This window comes from Ambystoma mexicanum, chromosome 8 (genome assembly GCF_040938575.1).
Source record: "Ambystoma mexicanum isolate Mex_15411 chromosome 8, UKY_AmexF1_1, whole genome shotgun sequence".
Taxonomy (NCBI): Eukaryota; Metazoa; Chordata; class Amphibia; order Caudata; family Ambystomatidae; genus Ambystoma; species Ambystoma mexicanum.
This window is the reverse complement of record NC_090929.1, coordinates 1,253,534,997-1,253,561,127: the sequence shown is the minus strand read 5'-3', so window position 1 is coordinate 1,253,561,127 and position 26,131 is coordinate 1,253,534,997. Positions and strand designations below refer to the sequence as shown.

Here is a 26,131-nt window from a genome sequence, read left to right as displayed (position 1 = left end):
TTTTGTTTTGGTAGTATTACGCAACCATATGTGGCACCAGTGGTTGTAGTGAGTCTACCAATCATCAATTGGACAACTCTGTTTGACTTTTGGAGTACAATTATGATTGTTGCTCATTTCTTGGTCTCCATTTTGTTTTCTGCTCCTTTTCCATATACAAATCATTTGGTGTCGCAACCCCGTACTTTGGATGTTGAACTTCACAATCGTACTCGTAATATTTCTTTATTATATTATGGAACTACATTATGTTTGCTTACTGATCATACTTGGTTGACTCTACCTGTACTTTTATATGTGTTTTAGTGTTTTTTCTGATGAATTTTGGCCCTGCCCTTATGAACTATGTTTGGTGCAAAGACCGGTTTTGGTTTCCATTTTTGTGTTCATGTTTACCATTGGACCTCTGTTGGTTTTCATTTGATTTGCCATACCATGTTATTTATGTTTCAAATCACTCACAGCTTTGCCTTGAAAAAGACCCGGTTTTGGGGTCGAAACACGTGTCAGCAGATCTGTTTTATATCTCACCATAAACTTTACATAACCATTCAGGCTGATGACCATGATTTCCTGTCTGACTCGTACTATTGTACATAAGCACTGATAGAGATCTGTTGTACCTGTATCTGTCTTATTTTCAGTTTGGGTTGCGCAACGCGATAGAGGTGACATCACCTCCTTTGTTCATCGTTCTAATTCCAGTAGTTTTGAGGTAACTACTAGTCCCTCTAGTTTGCAGCAGCCCGCAATTTGACTACAATTCCATAGACTGCTTTTTGTGTGCTTTTCCACCACTATGTTTGTAGCACCAGCGCCTCTCTTACACGGCATACCTCGATCTAGTTTCTGGGTATACAAGCACACTGGGAATCACATGGGGTGGCCACGATAGGGGAAATATTGCACAATGCCTCCTTCATACCCTTTGCAGAGTTGGCAGAACAGACAGGATTGCATCTAGGCCAAAATGTATTACATGGCATGATTAAAAAGGAGATTATACATCGGTGGCCTGCGCATATCGAACTACAGGAGAAACATTCCATAGTGGACACTCTGTATGATATATCGGAGGGGGGGGGGCACACAATATCATGATTATTCGACTTTTTATTAACTAATCGGCCCCTACCCCTCCTCGTGATAAGTAGTAATTGAGAGGAAGACTTAGGAACACCCTTCACTGACTCACAATGGGGGGTGGTACTGAGATACCCCATGAAAGTGTCCCGGAATTCGAGGCTGCAGCTTATAAAACTGTTCATTACGCACAGAGCATACATGACACCTCTGAGGATCTCTAGGTTTCCTGGCGCTGGGGAGAAAGAGTGCCCAAGGTGCAGGGCGGTAGATGCGGGGAGATTGCACATGCTTTGGTCGTGCCCGGTAGTGGAGCAATATTGGCAAGGGGTGGCGGCAGATTGGAGAGAGAAGGGGTGCGGTTGGACACTCGCTCCCCAGGGGCATGCCTGCTGGGTCGTTTCCCGCACCCCAAGAGAGCCAAGCATATTAGTAATTTGAAGGATTTGGCGTGTATTCTGGCCAGGACTTGAGGAAATGGGCGTTGGCTGAATAAGCAGTATGGAAAGGGGCAGAGGGAGGTAGCCAGGAGGAATCTACAATGGGGGCCACGGAATGGGAGACCTTATTACAAACCTTATTTGACTGGGGAGCTGGGACAGAGGAGGTGGGAAGGGACCCATGTAGAGGGAATGTGGGGTTGCAGACATGAAAGGGATATGGTGGTGGAAGGACAATAGTATCGCAGGCAAAAGGGGAGGGGGCGTTGGGAGGCAGGGGGAGGAGGGTTGGGTGTATGAGTAGTCTGATCCGACATGTGGAGACAATGGTGGACCCTGCTTTTAGCAGTGTTGTGTAATGTTTTATTTTTTGTATCAAAAACGAATAAAATATATTTTTTTAAAACATGAACTACATAAACATTTCCGAAATTACCTTCTAATAACCTGGTTGATTCTCCTTCCGCAGGATTTAAAGTCACTTCAACAAAATGCCCAACCTTGGAACGAATGTCTTAACTCAGTTCTGAAAGTTAGAAAGTAAAAATAAAAGTTCATCAGCAAAAGTTCCACTGGCAACAAATCTCCTCTTTTCAGTGACGTTTTTCCACTTTCCAGTTCAAACAGAATAGCCCCAATGGACACAATGCTTTGTCAATCCCATAGGAAGATTTGCCGCAGTTCAAAAGAAAATATCCACACTGTCAACGATACACAGTTAGAATTCCTGGAATTATGAATTCAACATTCAAAATTGTATATTTGTCAGGATGACTTCTTAGTACTGCTACTTCTACAACAACAACTACAAGTCTGCTTGTTTTACCATGAGAACAATCACTTTTCTACTGCAGTATTTCACCTTGGTTTCACAACTGCAATGTTGCATCTACTGACAATCAGGATGAGGGTCAAACTCTGGTAATAACAACCCATGCTAAGGTAGACAGACGGCATCATGTAAAAGTGAAATTATTTTAGCAATCCGGAAATAGAGGTTTGTGCCTTAATTGATACCGGGGCGGAGGCCTCATTGATACAGGGAAATCCCTCAAGATTTAAGGGAAGACACTTTCCGATCACAGGGTTAGAGCGCAAAAAAGACCCCTGCTGTTCAGACAAAAATTGACATAAAAATTGGTACTTTAAAAAGGGACACCTATTAAGTGTTGATCGTTCCTCTTCCCGAATATATTATTGGATTTGACATTCTAGAAGGCTTTACCCTGGGGTTAAGTGGTACACTTTATCAATTTGGAGTGCGTGCTTTCACGTGTATCCCCGTGATTGTGGGACAATTAAAAATGCCCCATGTGCAGGTTACAATGGCCACAAAAAGAGTGTTGATGAAACAATATAGAATTCCCGGGGGTCGCAAAGAGATTTCGGAAACCATTAAAGGGTACGTAGAAGCCGATGTGTTGCGTTCAATAACCACGGCTTGGAACAATCCCATCTGGCCTGTCAAGAAACCGGACGGTAGCTTCAGAATGACCGGTGATTATCGCAAGTTAAATAAACACACTCCTCTGCTAGTACCAGCATTACTGGATGCAGTGACATTGATTGAAAATGTACAGAAATTTGAGGAAACTTGGTATGCAGAGTTTTAGTTAATGTCTTCTTCACCGTACCAATTGTTGACGAATGTCAGGAACAGTTTCCATTTTCCTGGAATGGGAGACAGTATGCGTTCAAACATTTACCAATGGGTTATATGCATAGTTCGACAATCTGTCACCGGCTGGTGGCAGAACACATAGACAAAAGTCCATGCAAAACGGATGTAAAAATTGTGCACTGTTTTGATGACATATTGATTCAAGGTAAGGATGAGAATAGTGTGCGAGTACACCTAGATCTTATCATGGACGGTTTATGAAAAGAGGGGTGGTAGATTAATGAAACTAAAACCCAAATACCGGCAGAGACCGTGATTTTCCTGGGAATACAGTGGCATAATGAACATTGTGAAATGGTGCCAAAAGCCAAGCAAAAGATCCTTGAGTTTTTTACTTCGAGAACTAAGAAACAGGCTCAACAGTTTATTGGGTTATTTGGATTTTGGCGACAACATATACCACATCTGTGACACAAAAGAAATTCAATTTCGAATGGGATGAGGAGCAAGAAAAAGTGTTCCAATTAGCTAAAGAAACCATTCAGAAATTGATTTATGGCCATTACGGGGCGGAGAGGTGAAGTTATATGTTTCAGTACAGGATGCCTATACCAACTGGAGCTTGTGGCAGAAACAGGACCGAAAACGAGTGCCTTTAGGATTTTGGAGTAGAAAGTTCCCCGATGCTGGTGACAGATATACCACCTTTGAGAAGCAATTGTTAGCATGTTATTGGGCACTAATAGATACTGAACCAATGACAGCGGGTCATGATGTATTGATCCGACCTGAAATCCCAATTATGCAATGGGTATTGAGTTCCCCCAAAACACACCGAATTGGGCATGCACAGGAGGCTAGCGTCATTAAATGGAAATGTATATCCAAGATCAAGCCAAGACTGGGATGCGTGGCGTGGCAAAATTACACAAGCAAGTGGCAGGAGTTCCGCTAGTAGATTTTGATCCAGAGGGAGAGTTGATTATTTATGAATCTCCAGTTAGATGGAGGATCTGTAATGCTTGTGCGAAATGCGAGCTAAAACAACATGGCGTTGGTGCGCAGCCATTTTGGACACTCATCTCCCATCACCGTAATAAAAGCCTGAGTCTGCGGGACTCGTAAAATAAAAGAGCATTTCACTAGAGAAAGCAGAGCAAGGTAACTACATAATTTTTATTTTTTAATTTATTTATTTGTATTTTATGTTACAATTAAACATTTTAGCTAAATACAAAATTATTTCCCAAAGGCGGTCATCTCTAGTTAGTTTATTCTGTTTCCCTTCTTCTTCATTTGTCTCATCGGGGTAGTTATCTAGGAACTGGATAACTTAGTCCTTTGACATTAGTTGCACTACGTCGATTAAGTACAGTTAGGTGTTTAAGCCAATATTTTTTTTTTATTTTATTGGTTTAAATTCAAACCTTTAAAATGTTACACAAACAAGACAAAACAACAAGTTACGCATTAATATTATTAGCCCCAACTATCCTCTTCCCTTCTCACGTCCCATGTCAAGTTATTACAGAAGACTTCACATAACCCAGTCTTTAGCATTACTAAATTGTCCTTAAGTTTACTTGACATCTTATGCTGGCGGCCGTTAAATTACATTTTTTAATCTCTCTTCAATTACGGCCAAGAAGGAAGTCAGGGGCATAATTAGTTTCATGTCCAATCCGTTCCACATTCTCTGCCACCATTCATCCGCGCACACGGTCTGATGGTCATCATACCACTGGGCCAGATGAATTGATCTTACATCCTTTAGTTCCGGACAGAAAAGCACAAAATGCTTAAGGGATTCCAGCTCTTGGTTGCAAAAGCGACAAGTGAGATTTGAACCTACGTTACAAGCCCAATGTGTAACCCCTAGAGTAAATACTTGGTTAGGAAATGCCAGCCAGAAGCCTAGGAAATCTCAAATTGAATTCCGTAGTGGAAAAACACTAACCTGTTCGGGTGTCAATGGATCTGGAGCTGCAACGGTCGTCGGAAGGATCCCCCCGAAAATCCTGCTCCCCCCTGTACCAAATAATAAGAATTGGTAGGGGAGAACACGAATCCCAGGAAAACCCTCTGGGGAAAACAACCCTGGATGACAGGAATCCTTCGTCTTGCTGAGGATGATCACTTGCTTCGGAAATGGTGGAACTTGGGGTCCCTCGTTCCTTAGGTAGCAGCGTGAACAGGAGATCTATATTATGAGAGGCACAGGTGAGTGGGAGAAAGGAGACTGAGGAGATAGTACATGAAATGCAGGTATCAAGTCTGATACTAACGTCGGGTCTGGAAACGTGACAACCTTGGGAATGTAACTTCTCCGGCCGTTTACGGGGGGAGAGTCCAACACAGAGGAATGTGACTGAAAAGGGAAGAATGGTAAGTCCGAATAGAAGGAAGAAGGGAGAACCTGTTCTAACTTAGGAATGCACTTACTTCCGCTAGGCGGACGGGTTGCCCTATCCAGAGAGCAGAGCGATCGGCTCGGCTAGTCGGGACGAGGGAGTTCTCGAGGCTGCTGGAAGAAAGGGAAGGGAAAGGAGCGAAACAAGGCAATGTTAATACAGGACAGAAATTAGAGAAAGCAGTTGGACTTGGGTAGTTTCTATTCGCGAGCGAACTAACGGAGCACCACTAATAGTAGTAGCGACGCATCGGAACAGAGTTCCGGATTCCTTAAAAGGGGTCAGATGATCAGTCACATGATCTTGATGACCACGTGCAATGACTAGACCGTTGACACTGGTTCTTCTTGTTTTCCCCGTTTCTCCTGGAAACAGAACCCCACACAGGGACCAATGACGCCGTAGTTGCCAACGGCGAAACGATGTGACAGTATGCCCCCTCCTCAAGGGGGGAGAACCCGGTTTACCCGGGTGAAGTCGAAAGAATCGACGTACCAACAGAGGAGCATGTACTCCAGATGCGGGTTCCCAAGTCCGTTCAGAAGGGGAATACCCCTTCCAATCCACCAGAAACTGGAGACTACCTCGGCGATATCTAGAGTCACAAATATCTGCAACTTCATACTAAGGACCTGATGCAGTCAGGATAGGAGGAGGCAGATGACTGCTGGACCGGGAGAAACGGTCTGGTACATCCAGCCTGATCTGAGAGACGTGAAAAACAGGATGGATACGAGACCAAGAAGGCGGCAAGGATAACCGTACTGCTAAAGATCCTACCTGTTCCAAGACTTCAAAGGGACCAAAAAATCTCTGAGACAGTTTGGAAGGAATCAGGTATCTAGGCAAAAAGCGAGAGGCCAACCAAACCTTAGTCCCGGGATTAAGAATCGGTGCAATTCTCCGGTGTCTATCTGCATTCTTCTTGGCACGCTCCTGCGCTGCTTGCAAAGCCACGCGAGCTGTCCGATGGCCTTCTTGGATATTGTCATGATATCTGCATCCAAAAGGTCAGGGTTTTCCCAACTCCCTTGGAAGCAGATCCATAACCCAGGTTCCGAGTGCCAACCAGTCCCAATTGGGACCTTTTGGACCCAGTCCTGGCGCCAGTGGCACCAGGCTCATAAATATGCCCAGTCCCAGCGCTGGAAGCGCCGGGCTCATAATGCTTGGGTGGACTTACCTTCAGCAGACCATGCTGCTTACTTGCCTGCCAGTTGAGCCTCTGATCCTCTTCTGTTTGGAACTACTTTTCCTGTTGGGTGGGGCTGGAGCCACTCCCTAGATTCAGAACACTGGAACTCTTCTGGAAGGCAGGAACTCTTTTCTTACCAGGAACTCTTTTCTTACTTAGGCGTGGCTGTGGAAGGAGACACCTAAGCACTACAGGAGGCTATTTAAACCACACCCGGTGGATGAATCTTGCTTTGCGTTATTCTGCAACCTCTGCAGCAGAACGCTCATCGTGTCTTCTGCATCCGGTCCTGGGCCTAAGGAAAAAGGCTTACCATCCTGAATACAGTCTTCAGCAACACCTATAAAGACAAGAAAGAACAGGTTAGCATTCCGGCATCTGAAAGGCAAAAGCTTACCTACTCTTCGTGCGCTCCAGAGGTCTTCACACTGCATTCCAGCATCTGAAAGACAAAAGCTTACCAACTCTTCGCACGCTCCGGAGGCCTTCGGCGCTGCATCCCGCATCTGAAAGACAAAACAAGGTGCGTTTAAAGACATTGGGGAACTTTAATACTCACGTGCCATTACTTCTTTCCACATCTAATCCAGTGGGTATTCCGGCACCCTGCAGCCGCTCCGAACTCGTACCTGCAAAATAAAAAGACAGTTAGAGCGCATCGTGAAGCAGGCAACAAGCGCTTACTTACGTGCTTCCAGGCGCTTCTATTCATCACACGGGCTCCATCTTCAACTCACTTCAGCCCGTCATCCGCCATCGCCGGAACCCTGCAAAACAAGAGACATCATTACTAAAGACTTTAAAGACATTTGAACGACTCGAAACTTACCGTTCGTGCAGTAAACGACGGACAGCAGTCCTCTGAAGTCAAGAGGCCTGCGCTACCTATCCAGTGAAGAAACTGGTTACAGCACCCTGCCCCGAGGCAGATGGAGAGCTGGGCATTCACTTACCTAAGGTGAGAGCGTTAACCTTTGGGGGTCTACAGGAGAGGAGAAGAGGAAAGAGATAGGGACACCCCAATAACCCCAGTTCATTAACCCCATATTTTCTATCTGCAGACATCTTACTCTACACGTCAGGCATACAGTGCACAGAGGTCCAGCCCAAAGAGCCAACCGGGTGCTACACATCACCTTTGAAGATACGGTAGTCGCCCAGTCAAGACCGGCGCCTCTGCGAGAATCAGGTGAGCGTTACAGAACGCAAAGCCTACCGCAAAACTCTCGCCCAGGCGCTATGGAAACCTCGGATACTGACCCCCTAGCCCGGTTACTTGGGGAACTAAGGGCAGAAGTGCATGCAGCTCGTCAGGAAACGAATGCTCTAAGAAGGGAACTAATTATTTCCAAGGAGAGAACAGACAATCTTGCTAGACAAGTGCTACAGTCACAAGCCGGACAGACCCCGTTACCCGCATCAGGGGCAAATCTTCCTTCAACATCCTCTATGAATCCAGTGCAGATCAACCTACCTGGGAATGTACCTCTGGCTCCGCCCGAACGATTTTCTGGTGACCCAAAGAGGTTTGCAGTATTTATCAATCAGTGCCGGTTGCACTTCTTATGCCGGCCAGCAGCCTTTCCAACTGATCAAGCAAAAGTAGCTTTTGTACTTTCGTACCTTAGTGGCAATGCGGCAGACTGGTCGATCCCTCTAGTTAATCAAGATGATCCGGTTCTCCATGATTTTCAAGCCTTTCAGCTTAGTATGGAAAAACTGTTCGCAAGACATTCACAGGGGCAGGCCTTGGACAATGAGCTTCTTTCGTTGCGACAGGGTAATCAAGACCTTTTGGCTTATATTGCATCTTTCAATAGACTAATAGTGGAAACTCAATGGCCTGAGGACAAAAGGATTACGCTGTTTTATAGAGGTCTACGTGGAGAGCTCAAAGACGTTTTAGCCCAAGTAGTGAATCCCCCACAAGACTGTTTGGATTATATAGACTTGGTCGTTCAAATAGATCACAGGCTGCAGAACAGGAAGGCCGATCATTCCAAGTGTGATGCTCGAGTATTTTCCAAACCGCCAACTCCTTCCAAAGGAGTAGACTCCGGGGAACCCATGCAAATAGGGGGTCTGAAAGGTCCTCTAACACAAAGGGAGCGGTAAAGGAGGAAACAGTTGCAATTATGCCTATATTGCGGAAACTCAGGGCACTTTCTTCGAGACTGTCCGGTGAAACCTGCCAAGAAGGCAGTAGGAGCTGCAGTTACCGAAGTTACAAACTCTGAGCAGGGAAACGACCTCGCCCGACAAGAATAGAGGTCCTCTTGCCGAGCGTGAAAACCAGTTCCGTGACCTCGCATTTCGTGATACCTATGGTCCTCATTAGCCCTGATAATCCGGATCGATTACATGCAATTGAAGCTTACGTCGACAGCGGTGCCATCGGCAATTATGTGGATCATGAAATGGTTTTGAGGATGAATCTAACTCTTTGTCCCAAGGCTGTAAAGGACGTCATTACTACGGTGGATGGTACGGAGATAGCCTCCGGGCCAGTAACGCATACCACTCAAGAGGTGACGCTAGTAAGTCAAGATGGACACCATGAGAAGATCGTGTTCGATGTGATCAAGGCCCCTCAGTTTCAGATTATTCTAGGAATACCTTGGTTAGAGAAACACAATCCTCTGATCGATTGGCGAGCAAGAACGGTCCAGTTTCCAGAATGTGTCTCTACTTGTCACCCTCCACCTGGTGTTGCACTAGCCGCAATTTCTTCAGAGACTCCCCAGTTACCTCCCGAATACCTAGAATACCAAGATGTTTTCCGGAAGGATCAGGCTAACTCTCTACCTCCTCATAGGTCTTATGACTGCCAGATAGACCTGATACCTGGATCTACTCCTCCTTGTAGTAGAATTTATGCCCTCACCGAGCCTGAGAACCTTCACCTTCGACAATACCTGGATCAATACCTGGCAAATGGGTTTATTCGTCCTTCCAAGTCCCCTGCTTCTTCAGCTTTGTTCTTCGTTCCGAAAAAGGAAGGAGACCTTAGAACTTGTATCGATTATCGCTCCCTGAACCAGATCACCGTTAAGAATAGAGATCCGTTACCTTTGATCCCTGAACTCCTGGACCAAGTCAGAAAAGCATGCATATATACAAAGCTGGATCTTAGAGGAGCTTACCACTTGGTACGAGTAAAAGAGGGCGATGAATGGAAGACGGCCTTCCGCACCAAGTATGGGCTATTTGAATATCAGGTCATGCCCTTCGGACTTTGCAATGCCCCGGCCGCCTTTCAATATTTTATGAACGATGTCCTCAGAGAGCTCATAGATGTATGTGTTGTTGTTTACATTGACGACATCCTCGTTTATTCTTCATCGGAATCTGAACATCGGAAACACGTGAAAATGGTCCTCGAAAGATTGCGTCAACACAAACTTTTCGCTAAGTTGGAAAAATGTGTTTTCAACGTGACTGAAGTTGAATTCTTGGGATTCATATTATCACCTGGCGGAGTGCGTATGGATTCAAAGAAGGTCGATGCAGTTCTCAAATGGCCATCACCATCCTCCGTAAAAGGTGTGCAAAGCATGTTAGGCTTTGCTAACTTTTACCGCAGGTTTATCCCCGAATTCTCTCGAATAGTCCAGCCCATCACTGCCTTGTTAAAGAAAAACAAACGTTTTGAATGGTCTACCGAGGCGGAACAAGCTTTCCAGGATTTGAAGACTAAATTTATCTCCGCACCAATCTTAAAACACCCTCGCCCCGAACTCCCCTAAATCGTGGAAACTGATGCTTCAAGCCTTGCCATGGGGGCAGTTCTATCACAAAAGGACCCGGTAACCAATCAGTTGCATCCCGTGGCATTTTGGTCCCGGAAATTCTCGCCTCCTGAAATCAATTACACGATTACTGACAAGGAACTTCTGGCTATCAAGTCTGCCTTTAAGGCTTGGCGGCATTATCTGCTGGGGGCCCGACACACCGTTACTGTGATTACGGATCACCGAAACCTGCAATATTTGAAGACCGCAAAAGCCCAATCCTCTAGACAACTCCGTTGGGCATTATTCTTTGCCGAGTTTGACTTCATAATTACCTATCGACCTGGTACAAAGAACGGTAAAGCCGATGCCCTTTCTCGGATGGGAGTGGAAGAACACTTGGTCAACCCTAAACCTGTACCAATCATTCCCGAACAAAGAATTCTGGGTGTAATCGCCACAGAATCCATAGAGGAAGTTAAGGATAAAGCCAGGCAACTTGTAACTCCAGCAGACATACAGAATTGGCATCTGCAGGGAAAGGACTTTGCAGTAAAGGACAACTTATTGTATTTCCAAGAACGATTATACCTACCCAGCACAGATTTACAGAAAAAAGTAATCTCTTGTTATCACGACTCTTTAATGGAAGGTCATCCCGGTATAGCCAAGACCTCAGAAAAGATCAAGCGCTACTTCTGGTGGCCGTCTTGGAAAAAAGATATCAGAGACTTTATAATGTCCTGTGGAGTATGCGCCCAAAACAAGAGTCAAAAGGAAAGACCAGCAGGCCTCTTACGCCCTATTGACATCCCACCTTGCCCTTGGCATACGCTTTCTATGGACTTCATCACCGATCTACCTCCATGCTCCGGATACAATACGATTCTAGTAATCGTGGACTTATTCTCCAAGATGGCGCATTTCATTCCGCTCAAAGGCTTGCCAACAGCAGCAACTCTGGCCCGAGAATTTCTCGAAAACATCGTCCGACTGCACGGTTTTCCTTCGGTTCTAATTTCGGATCGAGGTAGTCAATTTATTTCTCATTTTTGGCGAAGTTGCTGTCGGTCGGCTCAAATTGATGTGAGACTATCGACCAGTCACCACCCTCAGACCGACGGACAAACCGAGAGGACCAATCAAACTCTGGAACAGTATTTACGCTGCATGCTGCAACAAACTGAAAAAACTTGGAAAGATATCCTTTGGATAGCCGAGTATGCCTACAATAACTCTGTCCATTCGGGAACTGGGAAAACCCCGTTTTTTCTTTTGTACGGCAGTCACCCTCGAACCTCGGAGTTGGATCCCCTCCAAGATCTTGAAACACTAGCAGTAGACTACCTGCATTCTACAATCACCCAAGCCTTTAAGGAAGCTGTTTCTCACCTTCAAAGGGCTAAAGAACAATACAAGAAAGGAGCAGATCAACATCGGAAGGAAGCCCCTCACTATCAAGTAGGGGATCAAGTCTGGTTATCCACCAAATATCTATCTCTAAAAGGGCCACGCACATTCAACCCAAGATACCTTGGTCCCTATTCCATCACTACCATAGTAAACCCAGTAGCGGTCAAGTTGGACTTGCCCCCGCACATGAAGATACATCCGGTCTTCCACGTCTCTCTATTAAAACCTGTGCAACCTCAAACCCGACTAACCAAATCTCCAAAACCTATCCTAGTGGATGGAGAACTCGAGTTTGAAGTCAAAAGCATTCTGGACTCCAAGATCTCCAAATCGAAACTATTCTACCTAATTGACTGGAAAGGCTACGGCCCCCAAGAGAGATCCTGGGAACCTGCTGAATATGTCCACGCTCCTCGCCTAATCAAAAGATTTCACCGAACATTTCCTGACAAGCCAAAACCCCCGGAGAAGCCCGGTTTGGGAGGGGCCTTGAGGGGGGGTACTGTCATGATCTCTGCTTCCAAAAGGTCAGGGTTTTCCCAACTCCCTTGGAAGCAGATCCATAACCCAGGTTCCGAGTGCCAACCAGTCCCAATTGGGACCTTTTGGACCCAGTCCTGGCGCCAGTGGCACCAGGCTCATAAATATGCCCAGTCCCAGCGCTGGAAGCGCCGGGCTCATAATGCTTGGGTGGACTTACCTTCAGCAGACCATGCTGCTTACTTGCCTGCCAGTTGAGCCTCTGATCCTCTTCTGTTTGGAACTACTTTTCCTGTTGGGTGGGGCTGGAGCCACTCCCTAGATTCAGAACACTGGAACTCTTCTGGAAGGCAGGAACTCTTTTCTTACAAGGAACTCTTTTCTTACTTAGGCGTGGCTGTGGAAGGAGACACCTAAGCACTACAGGAGGCTATTTAAACCACACCCGGTGGATGAATCTTGCTTTGCGTTATTCTGCAACCTCTGCAGCAGAACGCTCATCGTGTCTTCTGCATCCGGTCCTGGGCCTAAGGAAAAAGGCTTACCATCCTGAATCCAGTCTTCAGCAACACCTATAAAGACAAGAAAGAACAGGTTAGCATTCCGGCATCTGAAAGGCAAAGGCTTACCATCCTGAATACAGTCTTCAGCAACACCTATAAAGACAAGAAAGAACAGGTTAGCATTCCGGCATCTGAAAGGCAAAAGCTTACCTACTCTTCGTGCGCTCCAGAGGTCTTCACACTGCATTCCGGCATCTGAAAGACAAAAGCTTACCAACTCTTTGCACGCTCCGGAGGCCTTCGGCGCTGCATCCCGCATCTGAAAGACAAAACAAGGTGCGTTTAAAGACATTGGGGAACTTTAATACTCACGTGCCATTACTCCTTTCCACATCTAATCCAGTGGGTATTCCGGCACCCTGCAGCCGCTCCGAACTCGTACCTGCAAAATAAAAAGACAGTTAGAGCGCATCGTGAAGCAGGCAACAAGCGCTTACTTACGTGCTTCCAGGCGCTTCTATTCATCACACGGGCTCCATCTTCAACTCACTTCAGCCCGTCATCCGCCATCGCCGGAACCCTGCAAAACAAGAGACATCATTACTAAAGACTTTAAAGACATTTGAACGACTCGAAACTTACCGTTCGTGCAGTAAACGACGGACAGCAGTCCTCTGAAGTCAAGAGGCCTGCGCTACCTATCCAGTGAAGAAACTGGTTACAGCACCCTGCCCCGAGGCAGATGGAGAGCTCGGCATTCACTTACCTAAGGTGAGAGCGTTAACCTTTGGGGGTCTACAGGAGAGGAGAAGAGGAAAGAGATAGGGACACCCCAATAACCCCAGTTCATTAACCCCATATTTTCTATCTGCAGACATCTTACTCTACACGTCAGGCATACAGTGCACAGAGGTCCAGCCCAAAGAGCCAACCGGGTGCTACACATCACCTTTGAAGATACGGTAGTCGCCCAGTCAAGACCGGCGCCTCTGCGAGAATCAGGTGAGCGTTACAGATATCGGCTATCAAGCTGTCCACCCCTGGGAATTGAGAAGAGGTTGCAGAAGGAGACTGAAGAAATGAAGGGTGATAACCATATGAGTAGTAGAAGGGGCTGGTCTTCAGAGCTGCATGCTTGGCATTATTATAGACAAACTCTGCAAAGGGTAAGAGTTCAACCCAGTTGTCTTGAGCTGCCGACCCAAAACAGCGGAGATAGCACTCTAAAGTCTGGTTCAAACGTTCCGTCTGCCCGTTGGTATGGGGTGATATCCTGAACTCAGAGCTCTTTCAATGTTTAAAGCTTGACATATCCCTTTCCAGAAACCCGATATGTATTGGGGGCCTCTATCGGAAATGATCTTGTCTGGAAGACCATGGGCCTCATTCCGAGTACGGCGCTAACCAATGGCGCTATTAACGCCTTGGTTGACGCCGTACCCGGACCGGCAGCGCCTTGGTGGATAGCGGAATTACCACCCCATTCCAAGGTTGGCGGGGCGGTAATTCCCCATTCACCAAGGCTCTTCCCCATTCCCAAATGAGCCCCCATAGGGCTCAATGGGAATAGGGAAGATGCAAATAACGGTGACCGTTCATTACGGTCACCGTTATTGGCTTGGAGGCCCCTTTGCGCCCTCGACTTTAACACCTGCTCAAAGCAGGCGTTAAGGGCGAGGGCGCAAAGGGAACTCGGAGTATGGCGGTAAGGGATTACCGTCACTGGTCTCATTACCGGTGGCCGCTATCCCTTACCGCCATACTCGGAATGAGGCCCCATGTCTTGCAAATATTTCAGAGATGAAGATCTTAGCCATCTGAGCCGTTCCTGGAAGTTTAGGTAAAGGGGTGAAATGCGCCATCTTGGTGAAATAATCCACGGTGACCATAATAGTGGTACTTTGCGACGAAGGAGGAAGGTCTACAATGAAATCAGTAGAGATGAATTGCCATGGTTTTTCTGGTATGGGCATGCATGCCATTAAACCGAAAGGAGGGGACTGTACAGTCTTGGATTGGATGCAGATGCTGCAAGCATTAACATAATCCGTGACGTCCTATAACAACGTAGGCCACCAGAAGTGTCTTTGAATCAACTTGAGGGTAGTTTGAATACCTCGATGACCAGCTGCCCGGGTGTCATGACACATCCGAAGCACTTCTACTTGTAAGGGATACGTGGGAATGAGTACTTGACCATCATGAAAATATAAACCTTGGTTCCAAGTTAGGTGGTAGGATCTAGCCAGTTCTTCGCACAATTGTCGTTAATTTGTAGTTTCGGTTTTTAGGGTCTGGAGAAAATCCACAACACTGGATATGAATCGAGCATGTGGAAACATCTTTTCCGAACAGAATCTTGTAGAATGGGGATTCTTACGGGATAGAGCATCCGCTCGAAGATTCTGACTCCCTGGTATAAAGGTGAATTCAATCCTGTAGGGGAGTGAAAAAGTGTGCCCATCTTGCTTGCCTACTGTTGGTGGTTTGGGCCTGTTGAAGCACCTTTAGGTTTTGATGGTCTGTACGAACCACAATGGGAAAAGGAGATCCCAATAACAGATGTCGCCATTCCTCAAAGGCCTTCTTGATGGCCAGAAGCTCTTTTTCGAGCACCGAATAATTCTCTTCGGAGCTGGTGAAAGTCTTCGAGAGATAGGCCACAGGTCTTTCTTCGCCAGATCTAGAAGTTTGCAACAATACAGCCCCTAGGGCATGATGAGAAGCGTCTGTCTCAACAATAAAGGGGCGATTCTGATCAGGAGTTACTAAAATAGATGCTGAAGTAAAAAGCTCTTTCAGGTTAAGGAAAGCCTGTTGTGCTGCTTCATCCCACTTGAAACGTACGCTTTTCTTGAGTAATCTAGTGATAGGTAGAACAGCCTCGGAGTAACAAGGAATAAACTTATGATAGAAGTTGGCAAAACCTAGAAAGCGTTGGACTTCTTTTACAGAATTGGGAGAGGGCCAGTCTAGAACAGCAGAAACTTTTCGATGATCCATGGAGACACCGTTGGCTGATAACACAAATCCCAGGTAAGTAATCTGATATTGATGAAATTCACATTTCTCGACCTTGCAATATAGGTGATTAGCTTGAAGACGTTCCAGGACGATATTGACGTGACGAATATGGTCTTTCTTGTTGGTAGAAAACACCAGAATGTCGTCCAAATAAATGATTACGAAGTGAAGAAGGATGTCCGAGAACAAATGATCCATAAATCTTTGGAACACTGCTGGTGCGTTTATTAGTCCAAAGGGCATCACTTGGTACTGATAGTGACCAAAGGGGGTGCGAAACGCTGTCTTCCATTCGTCTCCGGGGGCGATGCGAATAAGATGGTAAGCCCCCCGAAGATCCAGTTTGGTGTATATTTCTGCCCCTCAAACTGCTTCCAAGATGTCTTTAATCAGTGGCATCGGGTATTTATCGGGAATAGTAATTCTGTTTAGTCCTCGATAATCGATGCAAGGGCGCAATTCTTCTGAATCCTTCTTCGGGATAAAAAAAAGCGAAGCCCCCGCAGGGGATTTAGATTCAGTTATGAGTCCGTTCCGAAGATTTGCCTGGAGATATTCTCTGAGAGCCTTCTTTTCCTTTTGGGAAAGGACATACATTCGGCCGAATGGGAGAGGTTGTTCCGGGAGGAGAGGGATGTGACAATCATCACGACGGTGCGGTGGTAAGGAGGGAAATAAGGGTTTCGAAAAGACTTTGTGGAAAGGCTGATGACACTCAGGCACAGTATTCAACTGATTAATAGAAGAAGTTATGGGGATCTGAGTGGTTTCTGGAGGGATCTGTATACCGACTGCTTCTTGGGAAATGCAATGGACTAAGCAATATTCTGAACCTAAGAAAATCGTTCCAGCCGTCCAATTGATATATGGATTGTGGGTACGAAGCCAAGGGAGTCCTAAAATAACCGGGAAGTGTGCCGCCTTAATCAGATCGAAAGTTAGACTCTCCTTATGTGAAGCAATTAGACACAACACAGGATGGGTATGTTCTGTAATCGGTCCGGAAACCAAGGGACTACCATCCACACTCTGGATTGGGGTGGAACAAGTCTTAAGTGTCCTTGCGATGCCATGAGTGGCCGCCCACTGATCATCCAAAAAGTTACTCGCTGCCCCGCAGTCGAGCAGAGCAGGAATGTTTTGTATTATCTTCCCCGGGAGACTGAAGGTAATAGCTAATACAATCATTGAATGGTTGCATATCGGTGAATCCGGAGACAGCCCAAAAATATGTGGGGAACTCTGATCTGATACCCCTACCGTGGTTCCCTGTACGGCAGGGTTTTGTCGTTTCCCACCACCTGTGGCTTGGGTCTGCGTGGTGGAACTGTAGGACAATCACGCAATATATGCGATGAGGAGCCACAATACATACAGAGGCCCAATGTCTTCTGTCGTTGTCTTTCTGTGTTAGTTAACGGGCCCTTGATGGACCCAATCTGCATGGGTTCTTCTCCAGAAGGGGTCTTAACAAAACTGGGCAGTAGATCAGAATGAGTTCGACTTCCTTTAGACTTTTTTCTTTCATGTGCTCTTTCAAGAAGTCGGTACTCAATTTGCATGGACAAAGTAATCATGTCAGCCAGGTTGGCGGGACGTGGAACTTTGGAAACCTCATCCTTCAGTTCCCCAGAAAGACCTCGGCGGAACAATGTGAGAAGACCATCATCCGGCGATCCTAGTTCTGAAGACAACTGTTTAAACTGAGTGATGTACCAGAGAAGGTCCTTATTACCTTGTCCTAGATCAAGAAGTTTCTCTTGTATTGACACTGATATCTCCTGACGACTAAACATTGATCTCAGGCTATTCACGAAAGCGGGGTAGGAATCCAATACTGCATTCCCCGAGGTAACCAAAGGAGTCGCCCAGGCTAAGGCCGGACCCGAGAGATGAGAAATGAGAAATCCCACCTTGTCTTTTTCAGTTGGAAATAATCGAGGTTTAAATGTAAATTGTACTGTGCAACTATCTAGAAATTCCTTAGGTTCATGACGATCCCCATCGAACTTGCCCATGTTTAATGAAACTGGGGGGGTCTCAGAAAAGGCATGTGTCACTTGTTGTCTTAATTGGGCATTGTCTTGCTTAATAGCTTACAATTCTAACGGCATAGACTGCATAGCCGTCATTAACTGTTGCATTTGTTGCTCCATAGTACCGACACCCGACCGGATTAGCTTTACCTGGCGTCGCTATCTGTAACCCCTAGAGTAAATACTCCGTTAGGAAATGCCAGCCAGAAGCCTAGGAAATCTCAAATTGAATTCTGTAGTGGAAAAACACTAACCTGTTCGGGTGTCAATGGATCTGGAGCTGCAACGGTCGTCGGAAGGATCCCCCCGAAACTCCTGCTCCCCCCCTGTACCAAATAATAAGAATTGGTAGGGGAGAACACGAATCCCAGGGAAACCCTCTGGGGAAAAAAACCCTGGATGACAGGAATCCTTCATCTTGCTGAGGATGATCACTTGCTTCGGAAATGGTGGAACTTGGGGTCCCTCGTTCCTTAGGTAGCAGCGTGAACAGGAGATCTATATTATGAGAGGCACAGGTGAGTGGGAGAAAGGAGACTGAGTAAATAGTACATGAAATGCAGGTATCAAGTCTGATACTAACGTCGGGTCTGGAAACGTGACAACCTTGGGAATGTAACTTCTCCGGCCGTTTACGGGGGGAGAGTCCAACACAGAGGAATGTGACTGAAAAGGGAAGAATGGTAAGTCCGAATAGAAGGAAGAAGGGAGAACCTGTTCTAACCTAGGAATGCACTTACTTCTGCTAGGCGGACGGGTTGCCCTATCCAGAGAGCAGAGCGATCGGCTCGGCTAGTCGGTACGAGGGAGTTCTCGAGGCTGCTGGAAGAAAGGGAAGGGAAAGGAGCAAAACAAGGGAACGTTAATACAGGAAAGAAATTAGAGAAAGCAGTTGGACTTGGGTAGTTTCTATTCGCGAGCGAACTTACAGAGCACCACTAATAGTAGTAGCGACGCATCGGAACAGAGTTCCGGATTCCTTAAAAGGGGTCAGATGATCAGTCATGTGATCTTGATGACAACGTGCAACGACTAGACCGTTGACACTGGTTGTTCTTGTTTTCCCCGTTTCTCCTGAAAACAGAACCCCACACAGGGACCAATGACGCCGTAGTTGCCAACGGCGAAACGGTGTGACTCAATGGCTGGTCCGCTCCTTGGTTTTAATCGCATTTAGCTGGAATAACATGAATAGTCTACTGGCTTTTGAATATGGAAATCGAATCAGATATTTTTGAAGTACATTGTAGCCTCTTGCTTCGGCAGGAGATTCTTTCATAGCGCTTGCAGAATGGCACTCACTACATGTAGTGATCCAATCGTCGCGCCAAATCATCACTTTAGCTGCCGTAGGATTTGAGTGGAGAGTTTCCAAGCTGATGTTATTGATTAGTAAGAGATCTTCGCATCGTTTCACCCATTGAGATAGAATGTCTGGGCCTCTAGCTGACACACTGTGAAAGATCTTAAATTGGAAAATTCCTTCCTCTGCTCTGGATTTTCGAAACAAAGCTAGTTGGTTCCAGTAGATCCGGGCATGCAGCGAAATTAAGGCGAGTTCATACCTTATGCAGGCTGTTGAAATTCCGATTGGTAGGCTTAATGCCTTGGTCCAGAACGTATGTTCCAGTGAAGCCCAGTGATTCAACGGGCATCCAAAGGCATTTTCCGCACTATAAGACAGGATCGGGACAACTTTCTGTTCGTAAAAATTTTGCAGTGGTCGCATTGAAAAACGCACAAATTTTCTGTGTATCACAACTCCTTGACATGCCAGCTGACCGCATTTCCTCTTGGATTCAGCCACCCAAGGCTCATCACAGATGCTGGAGTTCAGAATCATACCCAGGTACTTTACGCTTTTTGTGATACATAGATGATCTTGATCTAATGACCACACGTATTTTGCGTCCCTGTGGCTTTTGGCTTGTTTTTAAGTTGTCAAACTCCAGTATTTCAGTCTTTGCTGTGTTTATCTTCAAATTGTTCATGCTCACATATTTTTGCACTGCATCGAGTTTGCGTTGAAGGCCAATCGGGGTTAAATCTAAGATTACCAGATCGTCGGCGTACAACAGTCAGCTTATCTTTGCTGAGTTGAGCTTAGGTGGAAAAGCTCTCACAGATTGTATCGCTTCACCAATGTCGGAAATGAAAAAACTAAAAATTGCAGCTGCCAACGGGCATCCCTGTTTAACCTCTTTGTGCGTCTTAATTTGATCTGACAGGGAACCTGATTGATCTAGCCGAATAGCAATTGAAGTGTCTGTGTGGAGTTCTTTAATTGCCGCAAGCAAACCTGCCGGGCAACCCCACACTTCCATTTTTTGCCACAACGCTTCACGATCAATCATGTCAAATGCCATAGAAAAGTCAACAAAGGCAAGATACACTTTCTTGTTAGGGCTTCCATTTTCAGTAGATTTAGAATAAGCAGGTTCAGAGAACACCCAACAAATTTCACGAAATCCGCTTGTCTTTCGTCCACTCTTTTAGCTGTTTTGGCCCAGGTGATCAGTTTTGTTTGCAGCAAAGACACGTAAATCTTACCCAGTACATCAAGCAGGGCCACCGGACGATAGTTTTTCAGTGATGATCTATTTCCTTTCTTGAAGATCGGCACTACTATCCCTGTCTTCCATGAAGTTGGCACTTGTTTTTGCGAGTTGATTCTTGCAAATAGATCGAAACACAGGTCAGCCCAAAGATCAGGAAACTGTTTGATCATAAAGTTCGACAAGCCGTCGTGGCCCGGCGCCCCAGAGATTTTCACTCTCATAATTACCTCACGGATATCTTCCCTTGTAAAGTGTAAATTCCATGATGCTAGGTTAGATGTTGCCAAGTTAGGAGCAAGATTTTTGTAATATAGGGCGGTAAAATGATGTACCCACTCGATTTCTGGAACCAGGCATACTTGCAATGCCTCTTGTGGTGTTTGCATGCCATTAATGGTTCGCCAGAACTCGCCACTGTTCTTATTAGTTAGAGTCTTCAACATAGCCTCAGCATCATTCTGGTGTAGTACAAATCAATGGCTTTTAATACAATTTTTATAGGACTGTTTGGTTACTTTGTTTCTTGCAGTTATTTCTTCCTTTGGGCCTTGATTGTTTTTCCGGATTTCAGCTCTCATCGTTCTTTTGCGCTGCATCACCGTTAGGTGAAAACGGTGTTTTTTCCGAAATTACCAATTTTTCAGTCCAGTATTTTTGGCTTTAAATTGCGACAATATAGGCACATATTCAATCTCCTCTGGCGTAGACTTGAATTGGGAGCATATATTGGCCACCTCATGTTCCTCCAGCTTCACAAGTAGGCGATTTGACTCCACCAGAACTTTTGTGCCCCATTTTTGGCTTTGCACGCCTCTTAGATCTTGAAATTTTAATTCTATAATTTCGTGATCACTGTTGACCATTATAAGAATTTTCATGGTCTTTATCCTCGCATGCATCGTATCAGAGGCAAAGATATAATCGATGATAGAGCTTTGGCCTTCACGCTGCCACGTAGGCTTCGCCGGAATGTCCCCTTGGGTACAGCCGTTTAGCATTGAAAGACCTCTTGCATTCATTTCTTCTGACCAGGTTTTAGCTAATTGTCCTTTGGTGAAACTCTGTGGTTTGAAAAAGTGAATATTTAGATCACCACAAACTATCAAGCCACTTCCACTGCTTGACACTAGCAGGTTATCGATTATTGAGGTGACCTGATCGATGAATGGATATGTCCCGGTCAATCGATGGTTCCAATATAAATTGATTATGTGGATCACATTGAGCGCTTTAGGTGTATCAATGGATTTTCGTATTTCACAAACTTGGATGTAGGGTGTAAAGTTCTTTGAATTCAGCAACCGGTAGCCTGAGGACCATTTGATCATCGTTAAGAGTCCTACTAATGGACGCCCCTTCTCAGCCTTAATGGCTGGGTTCAGAGCATATTCAAATTCTGAGATCACTGGCAAATCGCACACCCAAGTTTCTTGAAGACAGATCAGTTGTAAGTCATGTAGCCAATCGTTATTTAGGAGATGTATGAAGCCGCGCGTGTTCCATGAAGCGAAAGAGCATTCCTGAACCGCGCTAGTCTTCGAACATTAGCTGTGAGTATTAGCGTTCAAAGCCAAGGCCATCCAATTCCATTCTTGCATAGAGTCTTGTTCCATTAGGCTGCTTGTTTTCATGGAAGAGGAGTGGTCGGCTGGGCCACCGTTATTTATGGTAATTTGAATTTTCGCCATTGGACTTGTTCTGGTTATCACGTCCTGATCAACAGCAACTACACTTTGAGGGGGTGAGAGCGGGTTGTCGAACTTTAAGTGCTGGTCCGTTCTGACCAGACTGTTCCTGCTTATTTTGTTCGATTACTGTAGACTTTTGCGAGATCTCCAATGACTTTGAATTACCCTTTTGAGTAAGCCATGCTTCGCCTGGTCCATCTTTCATCTCCACTTTTTTGCGCCCTTCAGGTTCCATTACTTTGTAAGTATCGAAACCCAGCAACAACAACTCTTCGTCTGCATCCAAGATTACATTCGCAATTATATCAGAGTTTACGTGCAGAATCACCTTATCGGTACACAGATCGTCTGGGAATTCGACAATTTTCAAATCTTTCGAACCAAGGGATCGCAGCCGAGGTATATGATGGAGCAGTCTTAACACGTTTGTTCTGTTCAAGATTAGTTTGTCACTGCCTTCCAGCCTCTCCAGCATTAGTTTAATCAAAGGAGTCGGTTCCTCGGTTCGGGCTGTGACCTGACGGTTCCTAGTCTTCTGATTTTGCACCAACGTCTCTGACTGATGGAGGTCAAATTTCTGGGACATAGATACTTTGACAGCCGAAACGGCCGCCACATGCTCTACATTTCCTCTTGCAAAGTTCACCCCATTCAAAAGCCGCAGACATGGACCACCAACATCCTGGTGCATCATCTGCAAGTTTGTCCTCTGTCTTTCCCATTTTGCTTGTAACGTGATGAACTCCGGGCTCCTAGGCTCTAGGCCCCCATCCCTTCCCTCTACAACAAAAGGAACTAACTCACATAACCTGTCACTGATATCTCGTAATGTGTTGGTTGGTGATACTTGAATCTTTTTCAGCATACTCAGTTTGGAGTTTAGTGGCTCTTTTACCGAATTCTTAAGCTCACTGATCGATTTTGAGTTTGTTGGCAATAGGGCGACATTTTGAGTGCAAGGAACTTCGAGAGGGGCTTTCACAAATTCCACTGCCACCTCCATAGGGTCTTCATGGGTTGATAGTTCCATTAGTTCATCATGAGTCGCTAATTCTTCTTCGTTTAGCGGAGTTTCCGCAACTTTCAGAATATTTCACCCTGTGTCTAGTTGGGTTATTTTGTTCTCCTTGATGGTGTCAGCTAATTTCAAACTGGTAGTGATTGCTTTATCGACAAGTTGAAACATATTGATGTTGCGAAGGAATTTTCGGGCTCCTTTTTGTTGATATTTTGTGCGGGCTGGCATGTTCTTTTGCTTTTTTATTTGGGGGGGATTTTTTTTAGCGTCCACCTTTGATTTAGTTTGAGCTTCAGCATCTAAACTTCCAAAAATGGAAAATAGGCCTGCAGACTTTGTAATAACAACAGGCACCTCATTCAGACCAGAAGCCTGATCCACTACTTTCAAAGGAGGAAATGAGCCAGCAGCCTTTTGAGAGTCCAGTAAGGCTGGATTTAATGCATTTTTAGCTTGCAGAAATGCTGTATTAAATGACATTTCGAGTAAGTTAGGCTGTCCATCCCTTTTACTCTGTGTCTCACTGAGGTTCTTCAAATTTTCCACCTCGATTACCGCCAAAGGAGAGGCGACCTTAGGCCCTACATTGGATAAGTCAATCACTTATGTTACAAGACTTTCGGATAGCATGATGGGGTGGGGAGTCTGGTTAACGAGTTGAAATGGCTGCATTTGGCAATCAGTCTTCATGGCTGAGTTAGCAGTGTTGGATGGAACTTGTAAGAGAGGAGACTGATCTTTCGTTACCAAGTCTTTCATGTTGCCAACATTGCCCAGCTCCTCATCCCTTTGTTCTGTGTGTGATTTGCGAAAAAGAGACAGTGCTTTCTTCGCAACCTCTGCAAACAATTTATTATCAATCATGTCATTCCGTTTAGCATCGTTAGCTGATTCTATGCCCGCCAGTATATTTCTGATTCACCTCTTCTTGTTTGGTCCTTTGTGCACCATGCATTACTTCTAGGTGCATCAATTTTGAGTTCATTATAGCCAATTAAGTCGTGACATCCTTCACATTTTCATTTAGTGTTTCGTACAACTTGGTGAAACAGTAAGAGAGATTGCCATTGCAGATGTTAGGGCTATTAGGAGGTCATTTGAGGGCCCGTGTACGCAAGGGGCTGGGCACCCACCTCCAGCTTTCCCCTGTGACTCACGTGCGGCTCGTGCAAACCGAAAACTAATTTTTGGAAATGGATGTTCGACAAGAAAAGAGTCCCTTGTAGTAGGGTCATCTGACGAGTCCTCACAATTTGAAGATTGACTTAATTTGATTTGGCTTCTCATCCTAAGATCAGGCCCTACATCATGATGGGCAGGCAATCTTTTCTGGGAGTCAGCCACCTTTCCCTCTTGTGACTGTACTGAACCATCAGAAGACACAATTTCTCATGACTTGAGTCTTTTGTAGTTGCCGGATTCCCATATATCTCGATTTACATCAGTGACATTAATACAGTGCCTTTTCTGGTGGGCTTTATGTATCAAGTCCTAAACTGGGGTAGATACGGCTATCCGTTTACATGAGCAGGATTTGTTTAGGTTGATCAGCTTTTGTAATACAGAGGACACCACCTCCAAAGAATTTCTTTTGTCAATATTCGATGTGCCTTCCACTACATCCCTCTGCTCGCATTCACTTTGTAATGCTGTGTTAGAAATGGATGCTTTAAGATGAAGATCCATTAAATTTGCATCAAGGGTAGGGGTGGGGGTTTTCTGTATGGAGGCAGGAGCCTCGCGTTGATCAACACTTAACATTCTGTTTGAGTGTGAGTTTCCGGCCCTGGGAGAATCAAGGATTGCACTTACTTCTAAGTTGTCTTCAGATCCAACGTGGCATTTTCCACGGGACACAGCTTTCAGCCGCCACACCGACTCAGAGTGGGCAAGCGATCGGCTGATTAGACGCGCATCAGCCAAGTCCAACTAGCGCTGCATGGCTTCAGAGGCTTCAGAGGCTTCTGAGGCGATGCCGTACTCGCTCATGGACGCCGCACTTACATCCTGACCCCGCCCACCAGTGTCATCAGTAGCGGCCGCGGCCACGGTCAGTATTGCAGTTTCCCGTGCCCGCTCCACAGCAACCTCCCTGCAACCCGGCACCACGGCCACCAACACTGCCCCCCAACCCCCACATGACGACCCCGGCACAGAGGCCTCGCCAGCTGGTAAGTCATGATCAATGTCGTTGGCAGCCTTGTTAATTATACTTGTCGTACTTGTTGTGCTTGCCGTTGGAGACTGAATCAAGTCCTCAGCTGGCTGAGTGATATTGGGAGAATGGGGGGGAGCAACGAGGCAGTGGAACGGGGTGTTTCTGGATGAACAGAAGGCACTAATGCATCACAAGTAGGAGAGGAGCACTCCTCTGATCTAAAAGGTTCAAAAACATTTTTTACCGTCACCACTGTTGGATCTCCAGATATTTCTGTGTTTTCAGTCACTGACCCACATGAAAAATATTGGCTCACCTGTTGTTGTCATGCTCGTTTTGCAGGGGGATCCTCTAAATTGGCCATGCGCTTTACTTGGGCTCGGGTCCTTGAAATGAGATTGGCTGGATCCATCATTTGCGGAGCGCAGCAGGGCAAACGCCTTGCGCCCACTCGCCAAACAGCCAAACAGTGAAGTCCTCAGCCCTTTGGTCCTCAGGGCTTAGCGCCGCAAGGGCGGCAGAGGAGGCCTTTAGTACCAGGTGACCGGGGTCGGGTGACTTGGTCAGTTATTAAAGGTACAGGCAAACGCACCTCAGTCTCTACTTCTCCTCTCTTCCTGATAGAGACACTCGCCAGAGCCAAACAGTGAAGTCCTCAGCCCTTTGGTCCTCAGGGCTTAGCCAATATTTCTGTTTCTTTTGGACTTTTGATCCTCATCAGATTTGGTTCCAGCACTCTCCTGTAGAATTGAACAACTGCTATCACCAATGA

The 26,131-nt window shown here is 45.8% G+C and overlaps 1 long non-coding RNA gene across 1 annotated transcript in view; it reads right to left on the bottom strand.

Annotated features, from left to right (window-relative positions):
* Nucleotides 1-1,970: 1,970 nt before the first annotated feature.
* The window catches only part of LOC138472947 (uncharacterized), a 206,626-nt gene continuing 182,465 nt past the window's right edge, over nucleotides 1,971-26,131 (bottom strand). The window contains exon 4 of the long non-coding RNA XR_011268699.1: nucleotides 1,971-2,049. This is a non-coding gene — a long non-coding RNA (uncharacterized lncRNA). The remainder of the gene's footprint in view (nucleotides 2,050-26,131) is intronic.